This window comes from Mytilus edulis, chromosome 10 (assembly GCF_963676685.1).
Source record: "Mytilus edulis chromosome 10, xbMytEdul2.2, whole genome shotgun sequence".
Classification (NCBI taxonomy): Eukaryota; Metazoa; Mollusca; class Bivalvia; order Mytilida; family Mytilidae; genus Mytilus; species Mytilus edulis.
In genome coordinates, this window is record NC_092353.1 from 54,860,054 (window position 1) to 54,877,817 (window position 17,764).

General features: G+C 32.9%; 1 protein-coding gene and 2 long non-coding RNA genes across 5 annotated transcripts in view; all 3 read left to right on the forward strand.

Moving 5' to 3' along the window:
• The first annotated feature begins 2,265 nt into the window (after nucleotides 1–2,265).
• Nucleotides 2,266–7,563, forward strand: LOC139491506 (uncharacterized). The gene is made up of 3 exons (XR_011656562.1): nucleotides 2,266–2,386; nucleotides 6,827–6,881; nucleotides 7,461–7,563. It is a non-coding gene; the product is annotated as an uncharacterized lncRNA (long non-coding RNA).
• A 925-nt stretch (nucleotides 7,564–8,488) lies between these two features.
• LOC139491507 (uncharacterized) lies at nucleotides 8,489–9,305 on the forward strand. The gene is made up of 2 exons (XR_011656563.1): nucleotides 8,489–8,597; nucleotides 9,206–9,305. It is a non-coding gene; the product is annotated as an uncharacterized lncRNA (long non-coding RNA).
• Nucleotides 9,306–14,119: 4,814 nt separating this feature from the next.
• The window catches only part of LOC139492160 (uncharacterized), a 33,170-nt gene continuing 29,525 nt past the window's right edge, over nucleotides 14,120–17,764 (forward strand). For 2 of the 3 annotated variants that reach the window (XR_011656708.1, XM_071280310.1), the window contains exon 1: nucleotides 14,120–14,209. The gene's annotated coding sequence lies outside the window, so the exon portion shown is untranslated. The remainder of the gene's footprint in view (nucleotides 14,210–17,764) is intronic. The other variant, XM_071280311.1, reaches the window with a different exon arrangement.

Genomic DNA, 17,764 nt, shown 5'->3' on the forward strand with positions numbered 1-17,764 from the left:
CAAGGAAATTGAATATATATATCATCTAACGCAATTGAGATGTTCTCCTTCATTCTTAAACAATGATCTATTTAGAGCTAATATTATAAATTTATAAATGATCCTTCTTGTCATTGTGGGTGAGATATTGATGATGTCTACCATTACTTCTTTGTTTGTCCAAAATACACATTATGTAGAAAAACCTTATTCAATAATCTCAACTGGCTATCCGAAAACATTGTTTTAAATACAAAACTATTAATTTGCGGACACATGGAATTTCGAATGAACAAAATATTCAAATTTTCAAACATGTTCAAAATTTCATAAAATGGTCATTGACAAACAGATTTGTTATGCCTTGATAGAGGTTACTGTTACTGGCACGGAACATCATTGTCATCATCAGTACACACGTCATGGTCACAGAATCATATGACTTTTCAAACTTTCTTTTTCTCTTTTTTACGTATGAAAGCTAGTATTATTCTATAAACTGTTTTCCTTATATGCATGTCCATTATATCATACTATTATTGTACTTGTATATTGTATTATGGAGAAGACTTCATAAGTATGATTTACTTGTGTCTAATCCTTTTTGCTTTAATTCAGCAAGTAAAATATGTTTAACTAACTCAGTCTATACTTATAAATTATCTACTACTCCCAGGTCTGTCTCAATTGGATTTATCTGCATTATTTAAGTTAAAACTATGTTAATATTCATCTCCATGTCTTATGCATACATTCACTAGCCAAAATATTTGTTTCTCATTCAAGTCACCTTTTGCATATAATTTTTCACCACGATAACCTTGCATCAATGGTCTGTCATTTTAAAAGCATCACTTGATATCTCTTCACAATTTATTTTTTAAGAACTTAAATTTATATTATAAACAACACAAGTTTACAGTTTTAACAGTGTTATCATGATACGTGATATATGCGTCATTTTCCGGATTTTTGATCGAAAGTGATGAACCGTTTCAATATTTGTATTTTGTATTTGTTTTTCGTATGGCCGTCCGTCTGTTATGAGGTATATAATATACACGGTTCCCGACGACTCGGCGAGTCTGTAACCGCGACTATCACCGTGGAGCTCCCTTTAAATTGTGAATCTTTTATGATATCGGGAATTCGTTACCGGCTGAATCAGCTGTTTTAACCGCTTCTCCCGATCGTACGAGAACATTATGGTCCATGCCTTAGTAGCTAAACACCCCCATTCGTTGTAGCAGGGAATTTCTCAGTAAACTAAGTATATACTTGACTGTGTTTAAAGTCCCTGTTTTTAGTTATATACATGTCTGTTGAGCTTTCAACAATATTGAAATTCATGGTCCTCGATAAAAAATTATCTTGCGTTCCATGATCTTAGTTGCTTTATATGTTTTTTTAACTTACCAGTTTGATTTCTAAAACAAAATATCTTGAAATAGTTATACAGGTGATAATTGTTTGCATAAAAATTGCTTTCATTTTACTGATGTTTCTGAAAGTAAGGAAATCGAAGAAAAACGGGTCATTTTTAGCCATATTGAGAAAAAAATCCGTGGTCACAATGTATTTAATGTTAATAATTATAGGCCAAATTACAGCCTTCAAGACGGAGCCTTGGCTCACCCCAAACAGCAATCTCAGCTTGTTTTTGCATAAAAATTGTTTCCAGGTTCAATCGGCGGCCCCAAACCCCTGCCTCCTCTGAATTAGAACCCTAGTTACGGCCCTGTCTTCAGGTGCCATATTTTGGTCTTTGAGATTAGCTTATGTCCAAGTTTCATGACAATCCATGAAGGTTTAAAGACTTGTCACGTAAGAAAAAAAAAGAAAAAAAAAAGAAGTGATTAGTCAATCTATCAGAAAAATACTGAAAATGAAAACTGATTTATCATGAATAAGCTTCTGCTTAAGTTTTTATAAAATTCTATGAAGGTTTGACAAGGAGCAATAAACTTTAATCCAAGACTGTATCAAATTGTTAACCCTGAAATTAACTAATTATAAAAAAAAGATGTGATATGATTAATGAGACAACTCTTGGCAAGAGAAAAAATAACACAGAAATTAACAACTTTAGGTCACCGTACGGTCTTCAAAAATGAGCAAAGTTCAGGTTCAATTCTGTTGCTTGCTGTTTAGACCTTTGAACATGGACTACGACGCACGTCTACATCGATTTCGTTGCGCATATGCCGTTGACTTTATGGGAGGATTGTGACGTTACGTAAAACCATTAGCTACCACTATCGCCCAAGATTTGACAAAAGTTGAAGAAGCAGTTGTGTTACTGTCTGAAAATTCGCTCGCAATACGCTATGGCTGTTATTTTGATAGCAAGCATTGTTACTATGGTCCTACTTCAACCGTGGTCTGTTAATAACCCTATTGTAGAACTGTAAGTATCTTAATTTGTCATCTTCTCAGTTTACAAAAGTAGTAATTTTAGAATTTTGGAATAGAGAATGAAAATGAGACTCGACCCAAGAGCTCAAAACAATTAGTCTTTAGTGACCGTACTTTTTAACCGATATGACATTGCGGAGTACAAAAATTCCCTTGATATTTAGGTGTCAAGTTTATTTCTTAGTAGATTTCTACGGAAGCCGATAAGGGCCATTCAAAAAAAAAAATTTATGTCGTAATTACGACATAGCATGTCGTAATTTCGACATAACATGTCGTTATTTCGACAAAAGATGTCGTTATTACGACATCGCGATGTCGTTATTTCGACATAACATGTCGTTATAACGACATCGCTATGTCGTAATTTCGACATGACATGTCGTAATAACGACATCACTATGTCGTAATAACGACATCGCCATTTATATATATAAAAGAATGTATTATGATTAAGACACTAAATGACACAGAAATTAACAGCTATAGGTCATCATAAGGCCCCCAATAATTAGAAAATCCCCCACATAGTCAGCTATAAAAGAGGGACGAAAGATACCAGAGGGAGAGTCCCCGAAATGCTGTGTGGCAGACAGTGTTATTTATAAATTTTTAGCTCCCTTGGTAAAACTCCAAATTTCATATTTAATGTATTTCATTGTTAAATAATTTACATGAAGCTTAATAAGTATATATTTGTTAATTGCACAGCTTTTGCTATTTGAATCCATTGGTTAAAGATATTTATTTATATTGTAAAATTTAATATTTGCATCGTCGCAAAATCTTTGGTTACCTTCTTTTGTTTCCTTCTGTGAGAAACTTATATATTTTATAGAACCCATTAACGTTCATTCAACTACCGACGTATCGTGAAAGGCTACATAGCCAGTCAAAAGACATTAAAAACTTCAATTTTTTAAAAGAACTATATGTGGACTGACATTCAGAACTACTAAGGCAAACTAAGCTTTCCACATCCCAATCAATAAGCGCAAACTACATGGCTTCTTGTAATAAGGGTGAATTGAAGTATTGATTGCTCTATTTCTACTTTCAAACGTTGGGCACGATGTTCCTACAACACCACATTACACTTAAAATGCGGCGTCGAAGAGGGTTTTTGACTACGATTAATGTTTGCAAGTTTTATTCGGTTTTTTATATGATTGATGATTCTGGTTCTGTTCGTTTTGTGATGTCATTTTATCATAAGTTACCTAAAGTTGTGGAAATGATTCGATTTAATAATATTTATCCTTTAAGTTATTTCAACAAAAAATGCAGAACTGTCGCAAGTAATGTAGGAAGGAAAGATGGGAGGAAGTACATGTATACGGTTTTCAATAAAAAAAAATATTTTTAGATGTAGAAAACTTTTTTCATAGGATGTTTAATTTTCAAGGTGCATATCATCTATCATTGTAAAATTTCTATATCTTAACTCAACTCCAATTCAAATATATCTGACACTGCAAGTAAATCGGACATTTTTACCCTTGGTTAAATTTGAATAGAATTGTGTTTTCCATGGCACACAGGTTGTCGAAATACACCCCTTCAATTACTTGAACCTTGGCTTGAGAATTATTTCCCAAGTCATCTATAGTGTTCAACTTCTGATATACATTTTAAAATATAGTAATATACTCCTGGATCGTCCGCGAAAACGGCTAATATAATCCCGGGTTTTTATTAATTCGATGAAACAGTTTTCGTCGCTGTTTGGGATTCGTCTTTCAATTACCTCCATTTCATGCACAAGTTTATATTGACGAAAATTTCAGGCTTCGATAGTACAGGAATTACTTTCATCACGACAGTTATAACATGAACAGGACAAATCGCGAATTAAAACATTCCGTGAACTGGTATTAAGTCTTTTATTATTGGTGATTGCACATTACTGAAGTGACGACTTTAAATTGTCTATTTCAGAGTACTTTTCAATTCGCATTTTACATTTAGAGGACTGTCTTGGCGTCTCCAATTTGTCTTTGCAAAAAGTGGACGAAGATCATGTGATTTTTCCCCATTTCCCCATTCTATTAAATAAATTGTTAAAAGCTATAAACGATTAATAAAAATTGCAAAATTTAACCTGTGTCGAACCTATGTCCCCGGGCGGAGTCTATAGCAACATGCACTATTCTCTTTTTCTGCAGCAATCATCAACCTGTTTTTCCAAATTTCATAACACGATTTGTTGTTAATTATCATGAACATTTAATTGAAACTTTAGCACATGTTAACGTCAGAAATTAGCGTCTTTCGGATTTTAGACGTTTTCCGACGTTTGGACAAATTGGCTACCGTTTTGTAATGTGTGGAATCATTTTATTCCTTGAAGAACCAAATATGTAGTTAATAAGAAAAGAATCTTGGCATGATTTACTCGTCGTTCCAACTTTTGTTTTGATCAATTATAAAAAATACGCGTTAACTGCTTTGAAAATGAAATATCAACTTGGACAAAATGGCTACCGTTAGAAAAACGACTGTGAAGAGAAGATTTTATTGAATCAGCAATATTTGAACTCAAGAACAATGAGGCAAATATTTGTACTTTTGTTAGATATTATTAGTGTCTTACTCTTTTTATTCCTTTTCTGCTATATCTACTTATAAAATTCACTTTCAGTCGTTGAGTTAACGAAATACGTCGTTGGACATTTTTCTTATTCCAGCTTAATATGCAGCCACCGAGTCAAATGAAATTTGGCAAAATAACGGCTTTAACGCCACAAAGAACCGACACATGTCGCTGTTCCTGCCAAGAATCAAAAAGATCAGAGAATAAGAAATAGAATCACTTTACATAAGAGTTAAAACAGTTTTTCATAAATGTAACGTTGGACATCCGTTTTTTTTTCACATAGATTTGTTATTTTAATCCTCAAATAAACTAGGTATTACTTACGAAATGATGAAGAGCTGTAAAAACATAATTTAAAACATATATTGATTTTGTTTTAATATTGGTTCGTGTTTTCTAACATTTTTATTTTGTTTTGCGGATGAAATTTTGACGATTCTGTTTTAAATCCTAGGGCTTGTAGGAACATCGTGCCCACCGTTTGAAAGTACATTTAGAACAATCAATACTTCAGTTCACCCTTATTACAAGAAGTCATGTAGTTTGCGCTTATTTACAGATAGGTGGACAGCTTGCCTTGCCTTGGTAGGACTGAAACAAATAGAAGTTTTTATTAACCTTGACAGGCTATATAGCCCTTTCACGATCAAAACTTTGTTTAACTTCAATCGGATCTATAAAATATATAAGTTTCTTACAGAAGTTAACCAAAGAAGGTAACAGAGATTTTGCGACGATGCAAAAATTAATTTTACAATATAAATAAATATCTTTAACCAATGAATTCAAATAGCAAAAGCTATGCAATTAACAAATATATACTTATTAATTATAAGCTTCATGTAAATTATTTAACAATGAAATACATTAAATATGAAATTTGGAGTTTTACCAAGGGAGCTAATAATTAATTAATAACACTGTCTGCCACACAGCATTTCGGGGACTCTCCCTCTGTTATCTTTCGACCGTCCCTCTTTTATAGCTGACTATGCGGGGGCTTTTTCTAATTTTTGGGGGCATTATGATGACCTATAGTTGTTAATTTCTGTGTCATTTAGTCTCTTGGCAATCATAATACATATTCTATTAAATATATAGCGATGTCGTTATTACGACATAGCTATGTCGTTAAAACGACATGTTATGTCGAAATTACGACATAGCGATGTCGTTGTAACGACATATTATGTCGAAATTACGACATAGCGATGTCGTAAAAACGACATGTTATGTCGAAATTACGACATGCTATGTCGTAATTACGACATATTTTTTTTTTTTTTAATGGCCCTTATCGGCTTCCGTAGATTTCCCCATTCATCTAATTTGTATCATGTAAACGAAAATGTAAAAAAGTGAAGTTAAAATGGTGTGTTACTTCGTTCGTTTAGTATAGTATACATAACAACACCAACAGTCCGATATTATAATACACAATAATAATATATATTAGGAATTGGATAACAAGAATTCCAATTTTTAAAAATATTTTTATTTCTTAGGTTTCTCACAGGTCTAAAAAGTGTATGCACAGGCGCTAGATACATTGTTGAAATAATTTTCTTATAAAATACGAAAGCCGGAGAGTCACATTTAATCTACCGTTATTCTATTATCTTAATTATACACAAAAACACATTAGGTATATGAAATAAGGTAGAAATCAATAAAGAATATTTACTGAAAAAAAAAAATTCTAAAAAGGAGGTCCACTCTTCAAGCGCACGGTTGTATAAAGGGTCACTCAAATGAACACTAGTAAGATAATTTTGACAAATCAATCAAAAACAATTCCAAAACTCTTTTAGAGTAAACCTTATTTTATTATTTCAGTAATGAACAAGAATTTCTGTTTGATCCATCTGATCTAGAGTTTTTAGATTTTGAGGTAAGTTTTCTTACTCCCCGTTGTATTAAAGCCAGAATTGGTAGCTACGACGTAACCATCCAGATACAGATACTCCGTCTTTCTGGTTGACATTGTGTATGCTTTCCGAAACAAAAACTTACCTCAAACGCAGCAAAATACTACTGACTTGAAATATTTTTAAATGTATAACTTACATTGTACATGTATATTGATACACATTCGCAGATTATAGGTCCTTAAAATAACGTTTGATTATAGTTATGCTATTCTGGAGAGTTTTACTTATATCGGAAAATCAGTATGTATTTAATGTAACAACAAGTTTATTTTAAGTTCGTAATCAATACTATCGACTATTATGAGTTTTAAAAAAAAGTTGGAGTTATATAGCTCGAGTTCGAATTGAAGTCTGATATCGTGTTAAACTTTCGAGGTTTTTTTTGTAGTTTTTATTTTGCTATAAGAAGAAACGGGTCCATTCTCTACAAAAAATGTTCTTTAAAGCCTGAACATTCAACATACTACTGTATACATTATATAATATTTTAGTTAGAAATTTGATAATAACAAATCGACGGTCTTTCTTTTATTTTGCAGGATTATTCGCTAATATTTATGCTGTTTGAAAACTTTCCATGGAAAACTATTTGTAAAGTTTTGACGTTTATCGCCGGCGCCTATATAGTTCTCCAGATATTATGGAAAAGGCGAAACACAGGTAAACATATGTATTTTGTTTTTTTAATCTCCGGCTCTACGGAATACATCTTCCCTTATTCCCTTTTTTATTTTCTTTGTCATCTGATGTTAATAGAAGAAGCAGATTTGGTTACTATTTCAATGATATGATTGTAGTCTGGTGGTGTGTGTGGTTTTTTTCCATTTGGATTTGTTTATACCCCTCAATTTGCCGAACTTTATTTTTCCCGGCGAAGCCGTGTGGGGCGTTTTAAACTTTTTCGTATGCTCTTGATACAATACGAATACTGTGTTCACGCTTCGCTTACTTAGTCACCAGAGTAAAAGGAGCTTGTTTATTCTGTTCAGTTCAAATAAAGTGAAAGTCCTTTTATAAAATTGAGAATTGAAATTGACAATGTGTCAAAGATAACAACCCGACCAAAGAGCAGAAAACAGTCGGAAGCCACCAATGGGCGTTCAACACAGCGAGAGGGAAAAACGCACCTGGAGGCGGGCTTCAGACGGCCCCTTATAAAATGTGTATGACTGGTTCCATGAAGTTTTGTAGTAGAATAAACAGCTACATCTGATCTAAGAAACTTTCAACAGGTGTTCTGGAATGATCACTAGTTACTAAACGTTCATATCATACCAAAATTACCAAAAATTTATCAACAAAGCAACAATTGCGTAGGCATTATTTTGTTTGATTCGAGTAGGACTTTCCAGTATGGTCTTTCTGACAAAGTAACAGCTTTTCGTATATATGCGTAGGAACTATTTTGTTTTTAACATGCGTAGTAGTTCACTTTATGTTCCTTCTGATTGAGTTCTTATAAGTAGTTCTAAACCTTATATCAGCCTCGGTAAGTTGATATTTGTCTGATTTGAACATGTTACTTTGAAAAGCACATTTTACATTCTATATTCTATATAATTATTTTTGTTATTTCAATTGTAGTACGTCAATGGGATGTATTAATCTTCAGTGAACCCCTGGAAAATCCTTGGGAGGAACTTTTAGGACATCCATTTGATAATCAAAAATCTGTGGTAAGTTTATTGATACGTTGGCTAATAAAACACAAGTTCTATTGCAAATTTAACAAACGAAATTTGAAAATAGTCTAGAACACTCGACTTTACACTAAACACTCGACTTCACACTAGACAATGGACATTACAATTAACATTATACTTTACACTAAATACTCGACATTACAATTAACAATACTGTAACACTTTACAATAAACACTCGACATTACAATTAACACTACTGTAACACTTTACACTAAACACTCGACATTACAATTAACACTACTGTAACACTTTACACTAAACACACGGCATTACTATTAACATTACTGTAACACTTTACACTAAACACATACCATTACAATTAACACTACTGTAACACTTTACACTCAACAGTCGACATTACAATTGACACTACACTTTACACTAAACATTACACTGGACACTAAACATAACGCTTAGTACTAATCATTTATCTAAGACTCTTGCATGACACGTAACACTAGACCTTGTGCTCAGGAAAAAATCGATATTACATTTAACTTTGGACATTTTGAATTGTTTTTTTAATGGTTTAATTGCTTTAACATTTTTACATTTAACCATTTTTTTTTTATCTTTTCAGATCGACAACGATGCGACGCGGATGACGAAGAAAGCTGACTTTTATATTCAACATTATTCATATTTTTGATAATAAATGTTACGTTATTTGGATACCTACATCATGTTTTATTTCTTATTGACAAAAGGAGATGTGTAATACACGCAGTTAACAGATACAATCCAGTGGCGGATCCAACCATTTTAAAAAAGGGGGGGGGGGGTCCCAACCCAGAGTAAAGGAGGGGGGGGGTAACAACTATATGCTCCCATTCAAATGCATTGATCGGCCAAAAAAGGGGGGGTTCCAACCCCCGGAACCCCCCTCTTGGATCCGCCACTGCAATCGAAGATCTGCCATTAAGGAACCACCATAAGATTATTAGGGGAGTGACTAGGATGAAAAACTTTGACCTTTATTTTTTTATAAATTGTATTCTTTATCCTGACTTTATATATATTTTCACTCTTCTTGGTCCAGCCTATTTTTGCATAAATTGTCATCCTGCTTTTTTTTACTCAAACTCCTGTCCTGCCTTTTTTCTTCATATTTCACCCTAGCCCCTCCCCCCTTTCCCCAAAACAAAACAAAACAAATCAAATGGTATCTCCATTAGCCTATATCAACAGTCCAGCAGCGCCAGCATACATAGTTTATAATACCCCCAAGTTTATACGTTAGCAAAGGGCTTGTATTCCTTGATGGAGGGTTGCTGAGAACAAGGAAGATATTAAACAAAGAGTTCCAATTGGTGAAATTGATATTATCCCTTCATGAAAAATCAACGGACGCCATCACTCGTTGCTTCACCATTTTGGAATATCCATTTTAAAGATGATAGTTGATACATGTATGTTGAAAACAAAAATCGTAAGTATACAATCCAGTCCTGTTTTCCACGAATGTGACCCACGAATTAGACTATGGTCTCAATATTGATTCACTCAAAGGGTTTTTGCATTGGAAATACACAGATTTATTCATTTGATTGAGTGTTGGTTGCTATAAGCGCCCAGTGGTAAACATTTCATGCATGTTCAGGACGAACATTTATTCTAAAACCAGTTGTTGGCATGAAACGGGTTAGGTTCTTATCTTATTTTTTTTTATAGTAGGATACTAAACCTCTAACGGGAGGGATTGCGCTTGATAAATATCATAAGATGAAGACATAATCTTTTAATCAGTTTAATTGCAGTCTGGAGCTGGCATGTCAGTACTAGTAATCCTTTGTTAATTTATATTTCATGTTCATTTTGCTTACATTCTTTAGTTTTATATTCTGACATTGGACTATATATAGGTCTTCTTTCACACTGAGTTTTATTGTGCGAATTGCTGTGTGTTTTGTTTTTCTACATTGGCTAGAGGTATATGGGGGAGGGTTGTGATCTCACTAAACATGTTTAACCCTACTGCATTATTGCGCCTGTCCAAAATCAGGAGCATCTGTCCATTAATAGTCTTTGAGTTATTTTTAATTTTAATTCATTTATATGTTTTGGAGTTAAATATAACGCGTTCCCCATTTCCATTCTTTATTCTAATTATTACCGTGTTTTTACTATAACATAAGCAACACGGCGGGTGCCATGTAGAGCATAATCTACTTACCTTTACAAAGTACCCGAGATAATCCCAAGTTTTTTGGTGGGGTTCGTTTTCCTTAGTCTTTAGTTTTTTTTTATGTTTGTCTTTTTCTTTTTTAACCATGGCGATGTCAGTTTATTTTTCACTTATGAGTTTGAATGTCCCTTTGGTATCTTCTGCCTCTCTTTTACATTTGAGTATTTACCCATTGCTATAAAGCGCAAACGTTTTGGTTAGTCTTTTCGTTGTTTGTTAATGTTGTGGTTGGTTTGTATTTTGCTAAAGGGCACCACAAATTACTAGTGTAAAACCATTCAAACGGGAAAACCAACAGTCTATTCTACATAAAAAAACGAGAAACGAGATACACATTTGAACCACATAAACAAACAACAACCACTGAACATCAGATTCCTGAATTGGGACAGGTGCAAACAATTGCAACGAGATTAAACGTTTTAATGGTACCAGACCTTCTCCCTTTTCTGAAACAATAGTATACATAACATCACAAATAAGAAAGACACCCTATAAAATATCAATTGGAATGGCTTAGCTCAATCAAAAAACGTAGTAACACAAATTGAATTGTTTATTATTAAAGGAGGAACGAAAGATAGCTGAGGGGCATTCAAACTCATAGATCGAAAATAAACTGACGGTTCATTCTCATTTATCCAACTTTTAAAAATTATAGGTAGTACAGGTTAAAAAAAAAGTTGGATAGATGAGATCAAAGGTAATCAAGAACAAAGGGTTTTTCAATTAGAGTTTGGGTTGAATGACAGGTGAAAAATAAGACTGAAAATTATACCCGGATTAAATTTTCCGTAGTATTATTTGGCATAGTATGTTAAAATATGCAACTGACATTTAGTTATGTAATGTAAATCATTTGAAAATATTTTCAAGTTTTTTAACCGTTGATTAAAATGTGAATTGAATAGAAAAATATCAGTTACACTTTTATTTATGAAGAGATCCTCTTCGTTCATTTTTTCTGTTCTTCTGACCAAATGATCCAAATAAGACAAAATATAAGTTGAATACGTTTTACTACACAAATACTAAACAGAACAAAATTCACACAACATATCATACATATTTTTTTATATATATATATAAACAAAAGATATGCAAGCACAATGGTTAAAAAACGTAGCACAGAAATATCAATAGCACACACTAAAGGACTGTTCAGTAGATCTTCATCCTCGTTTAAGTAGTTGGGATACTGCATCAGTATAGTGATATACGTTGATCTGTTCTTGCTGTAGTCTATGCTTAAGTTGGGCCAGTCTGTTGTCTATGTAGGTTTAGGGGCGTTTCCAGGATATTTGAAAGAGGGGGCGGAGAATGAAAAAAATTTGGACCTTATTTTTGCCAAAAACATAAAATAAATATGTAATGCACTAATGTAACGGTTCCTGACTTGGAGCATGTATATTTTATGGTTAAAGTGTCAGGGTTTAACAATTTTTTATGCCGAACTCTCCATTAATTGTCTATGGTATGTTAAAATGATTGGATAGATCTTAACAGCAGAAGACCCATAACGAGAAATTCCAAGTCATACGGTATAAGGCTTTACTAAACATTTCAATAGAACTAGGCCAGGATTTTATGAACGAACTTCAAGGCGTAATTACAGTTGCCCTGGTAGAGGGTCCATGGGGAAGCTCAGAAGCTCCTGGGTTTCAACAATTTAGCATTAAATTATGAAGAAGCCAGACTAATAAATATCTCTATTTTAGATTAGATTCTGGTTTCTTTGAACAACACATGATGATACAAGACAAACAAACACTGAATTATAAAGCTTGTTCGTTTTAAATATTGTAGGCTTTCATGTGGAATACATGACTGAATAAGGAAAATTGACTTTATTCTACAACAAAGCTAAATTGAAGCAATCATGTCACTGCCTAGTTCCGATCGATTGTATATGGTACATGAATACATATGGTGCTTGAACTTGATGGCAAAATGTAGGTCCGATGATGTGACTTAGTTACTAACTAATGGATATTGAAACAATATGATACTACCAAAGGCTATCCAGATTGGGAAGTCAAAATGCTATACCAAATATACATGTTACTAGTATAAATGCAAATTAACGCAAAACCTCAAATGAACAAATATTACAGATTTGTGGGTTTCTTCTTTATAGAGATGAAACATTTATTTATTATTTAAAATATACTAAATTTTATCTAAAAATAAAAAGTAACTAGTAATTTTTAAATTTTATAAAAACATACAGGAACAAATTTACTGTCTAATTTTAGAAAGACACCTTATTATTACTAAACAAACAACCCATAATTAACAAAAATAAAAAGTTGGCTAAATGAGAATGCCTTATTTCAAAAAGTTGGATAAATGAGAAGACACCAAACTGACAACGCCATGGATAAAAAAAAAAGAAAAAGACAAACAGACAAAAAATTGTACACAAAACACAACAAAAGCAACTTAAGACTAAGCATCTCGAACACCACCAAAAAAACTGGGGATTCTATCATGTTCTCCGAAAAGGTGAGCAGATCCTGCTCCACATGTGGCACCCGTCGTGTTGTAGTCATGTTATCAAGTTACAAACCAAGTTGTGCGATTTTTCACTTATGAATGCACACGTTTTTGTATCACCTAATTTGTAAAGATATCGTCACAATTTTCGCCCCCCAAAAAAATCTCTATGTCTCTGTCAACTAGATCCTCTGAAAACAAATTGACAGATTTCCCAGAAACTTGAACTAACTCTTCTTTTAGTTTGTCATAAAGTTGTGCACGTGCTACTTCATTTTTTTTTCTGGTTGTGTGTGCGTGGTCCCCCCCCCCCCCCCCCACCACAACCAAAGACCAAAACGGTTCAGAACGCAGTGAAGTTAATATAAAAAAGAAGATTTGGTATGATTGCCAATGAGACAATAACTATATGTCACAGCACAACCTTAAAATAGAAAAACCAATATCCTGTAATAAACTATAAAAGGCCAAGAAATGAAAAATGTGATATTCATATGAGAAAACTAACTGACTGATGTATATAAAAAAAATGTGACTTTTTTTGGTGGTGTTCGAGATGCTTAGTCTTTAGTTGCTTTTGTTGTGTTTTGTGTAAAAATCCGGTGAAAAGGTATATTATTTTCTGTTTAAATCATTTTATTCACATTTATTTCTGTCCTTTTGTTTGATGTAATGGGGGTACAAGCTCTTGATTGACCATGTACGTGCACCGACTAGCACCTAGCTGTTCTTTTCTATAAAGTGCTAAGGTATAAAAACTTTTTTTTACAAATCCTTTACCATTTTCCGGATAATTATCGTCCTACCTCCGATCTCTGTGTAAATTACTTATTTTCTTTTGACACATGGCGGGAAAATTTCTACATGAAAAAAAGAACCAGTGGCCAAATTGTGTGTTTACAGGTACCTCAGACATTATAGAGAACTACACTATATAAATCTTACCTGCATTGTCCACTTTTCTTAACTTGGTCTATGCATTCAAACAAAAACTCTTTTTATCAAAGAAATTCGGTTTTAGAAAGAACAAGAGATAAATAAGGTATGGGATATAAAACTTACCAGATGTTGCTTGATTCGCAACTTCCAACTATCCACTGTAGTCCAAATGACATGGACGAAAGCAACTACACGTTATCATACAGGCATGTGCATACAACATAAATCGAGTTGATGAGCAAATCCCCACTCTTGGTATGGAAGCTATATAATTTGTTCACATGAAATGGTAATTTGGCAGTGCTAAACACATTTTTAGGTAGATTTAAACTGACACACATTCATGAGACAATTTTTTTTTTGGCAAACCAGTTCTGACAATTTACCATTTGTGGGGGGATATAAAAAGAAAATCAGAAAATGATGAGAATTTTGTTTTCACAGATTATGATGTGACTTTGTTTAAAAACAATAATAAAATTGTCAACAAAAACAGATATATTTCCAATAATTTTTATTTGAATGTGTTCCACTTTATCTAAAGGCACTGGCTACGGTTACATGGAAATGTAACAATAATAAAAATATTATTGTTACATTGGAGACTAATTGCTGGAATGCAAAGTTGGGTAAGGAACCGATTAATTACGAATGTAACAATAATTATTGAGGCTACGGTTACATTGCGTTATTGTTACATGAAAAACAGCAATATACGCTAGATTTATAAAACTTAAATCTTCTATATAGTTTTGTTGCTTAATTCATTCATGTCTACTAAATTATACTTGTTATAATAATAAATAATAAATATTATTATTCAACAAATGGTGTTTAAATAGTTTTTGATATTAATGGATTTGATGTTCTTAAAGATACTACTTCAAATTAGTAGTGCCAAAGGCGAAAAATATAGTTCAATGGTTTGTTGTTGAAAACTCGGGCTGAGAAAACTGTTCACTTTTAAGTATTTAACTGCACACCTACTCGCTCGTATTACCGTCATTATACTTTGAACAAATGATGAAGAGATTCCTATTACCAATTTTGTTTGGGTGAAAAATTTAAAACTTGCATGGGATGCGTTTGAAACGAAACTGAAACAATATCAAGACACAAATTTCATACTGCTTTACAAACGCACTTACCAAAAATTGATACATCAAAAGCAAAGTTTGCTAACTGTGAACTAACACTGTGAACTTCTGTATACATGTATAAAATGGGGAATGTGTCAAAGCGACAACAACCCGAAAAATAGAGCAGACAATAGCCGAAGGTCACCAATGGGTCTTCAATGTAACGAGAAACCCCCGCACTCGTCGGAGGCGTCCTTCAGCTGGCCCCTAAACAAATATGTATACTAGTTCAGTGATAATGGACGTCATACTAAACTCCGAATTATACACAAGAAACTAACTTTAAAAAATCATACAAGACTAACAAAGGCCATGCAAAGGCTCCTGACTTGAGAAAGGCGCAAAATTGCGGCGGGGTTAAACATGTTTATGAGATCTCAACCCTCCCCTATACCTCTAGCCAATGTAGAAAAAAACAACGTACAACATTACGCATAGTAAAACTCAGTTTAAGAGATGTCCGAGTCCGATTTGAGAATCCATGGAGGACGTACTATAAAAATATCAAAAAATTGTATGTTATACTTGTATGTATTGTAAATATAAGATAATGTCTTCAACTTTTATTATTAAGTACATATTACTAGTCCCATCGAACATTGCTGTTTTTCGTGTAACAATAACGCAATGTAACCGTAGCCTCAATAATTATTGTTACATTCGTAATTAATCGGTTCCTTCTCCAACCATGCATTCCGGCATTTAGTCCCCAATGTAACAATAATATTTTTATTATTGTTACATTTCCATGTAACCGTAGCCAGTGCCTTATCTAAATCAGATGTTAATTTTATTAAAATTAAGATTTGCAAGAATTTGAGTATGTCCAGTTTAAAATTTAAAAATTTGAGGATTTTAAGGCTTCCCAACAAATACCCCACCTAAAACACTAGTTTTACATTTTTGAATTATTTAAAACACACTTTTATGTTTAATCATTTGTTAATATGCAAGTCTGACATTTGATATGGTTTTAATACAACCTGACCGAAAAGCGTCAAATTTTAAATACCTAATTATCAACTGATTGTTTTCTGTTTAAAAATCCTGCATGGTTTGACAATCAAGTGAAATGAAGTGAAATTAATTTTGTTTACAACTTTTTTTGAGGAAATATTCAAACAATTAAGGTATTTTGATTTATATATGTAGAATACAGCAAAATAAGTGTTAAATTACTTAAAGTTATTTATTAACCAATGACTCAAAATATAAATTATAGAATATTTTTTAATTACCATGCCATGTGTTTGGGAACAGGTATAATTTTAACAGGTCTAATACAAAAGACAAACTTCAAGTCATAAAATGTAAGTATTTTACGTAAAATGTCAAAAGTTTAGCATTAAGTTTAAAATTTATGTTAACACTGGGATTGAACTTAAAACTTGGCTGTGGTAGCCCACATCGTTAAATTTGTAGCCAATATATATAGTTCTATGCACGAAAAGCAGAAACTTTGGGAGCCCACGTACACCAAATTTTAGGGGCCATTGGCGAGTGGGCCCCTGCTAATTTCAAACCCTGGTTAAAGAGTTTGTTATTTTTATATGTTATAGTACTTTTATCTTCGATGGTAGGTTTAGTCACTAAAGAAGATTTTAAAATTAATTTGGCTCTTAATTTTCTTAAAATTTTGACAAAGTATTTACTTTGACCCTTTGACAAAAATATAAAAATTTCAAAAAATTTGAACCAACCGTTTAATCAGAAAAATTACACTGGTTATATAGCAGTTTGACAACACTTATTTTGATCATTGAGAAGCTTAATATTCCCTTATGAACACAACGTCAATAAAACGTTCTGCTGATTTTACAGAGTTATCTCCCTGTAGTGTTAGGTACCACCTTAAACCATTATTTAATAGGCATTAGCTGTCAAATTCATGTTCTCCGAATTTAGGCAAATTCTCATATTTGATTTATAACAGACATGTGACAGAGTTGTCAAGCCACAACTGGAGATTTGGAAATTTTCAGCTGGAGTTTTGGCCTCATAACTGGAGATTTTTTATCGACATACGCAAGATTTTGTGTGTGTGTTTAAACTGCATATATATCTTCCTTTTTTGTTAAAAAACAACGATTCCATACCTTTGAACACCTGCATAGCCATTTTTTACTCAGTAAAATAGAAGATAAGGGGGGTTCAAATATTTATTCATCATATATAGTTCCAAGATAAAGTGATCAGCCATCATACATGGCAAAAAGTACCTCTTATTTAGCTACATTACTGAACTACTGAACATGTTTGTAACAGAAGGTGTTGAATTGATAGAGTTGTGGGTCTTCTGGTGGGTAGCTGTCTCCATATTTTTAGTCAAGTAATTAGGGCCACCATAGTTAGCTTTGTATGAAGTGTAGTAAGCATGGTC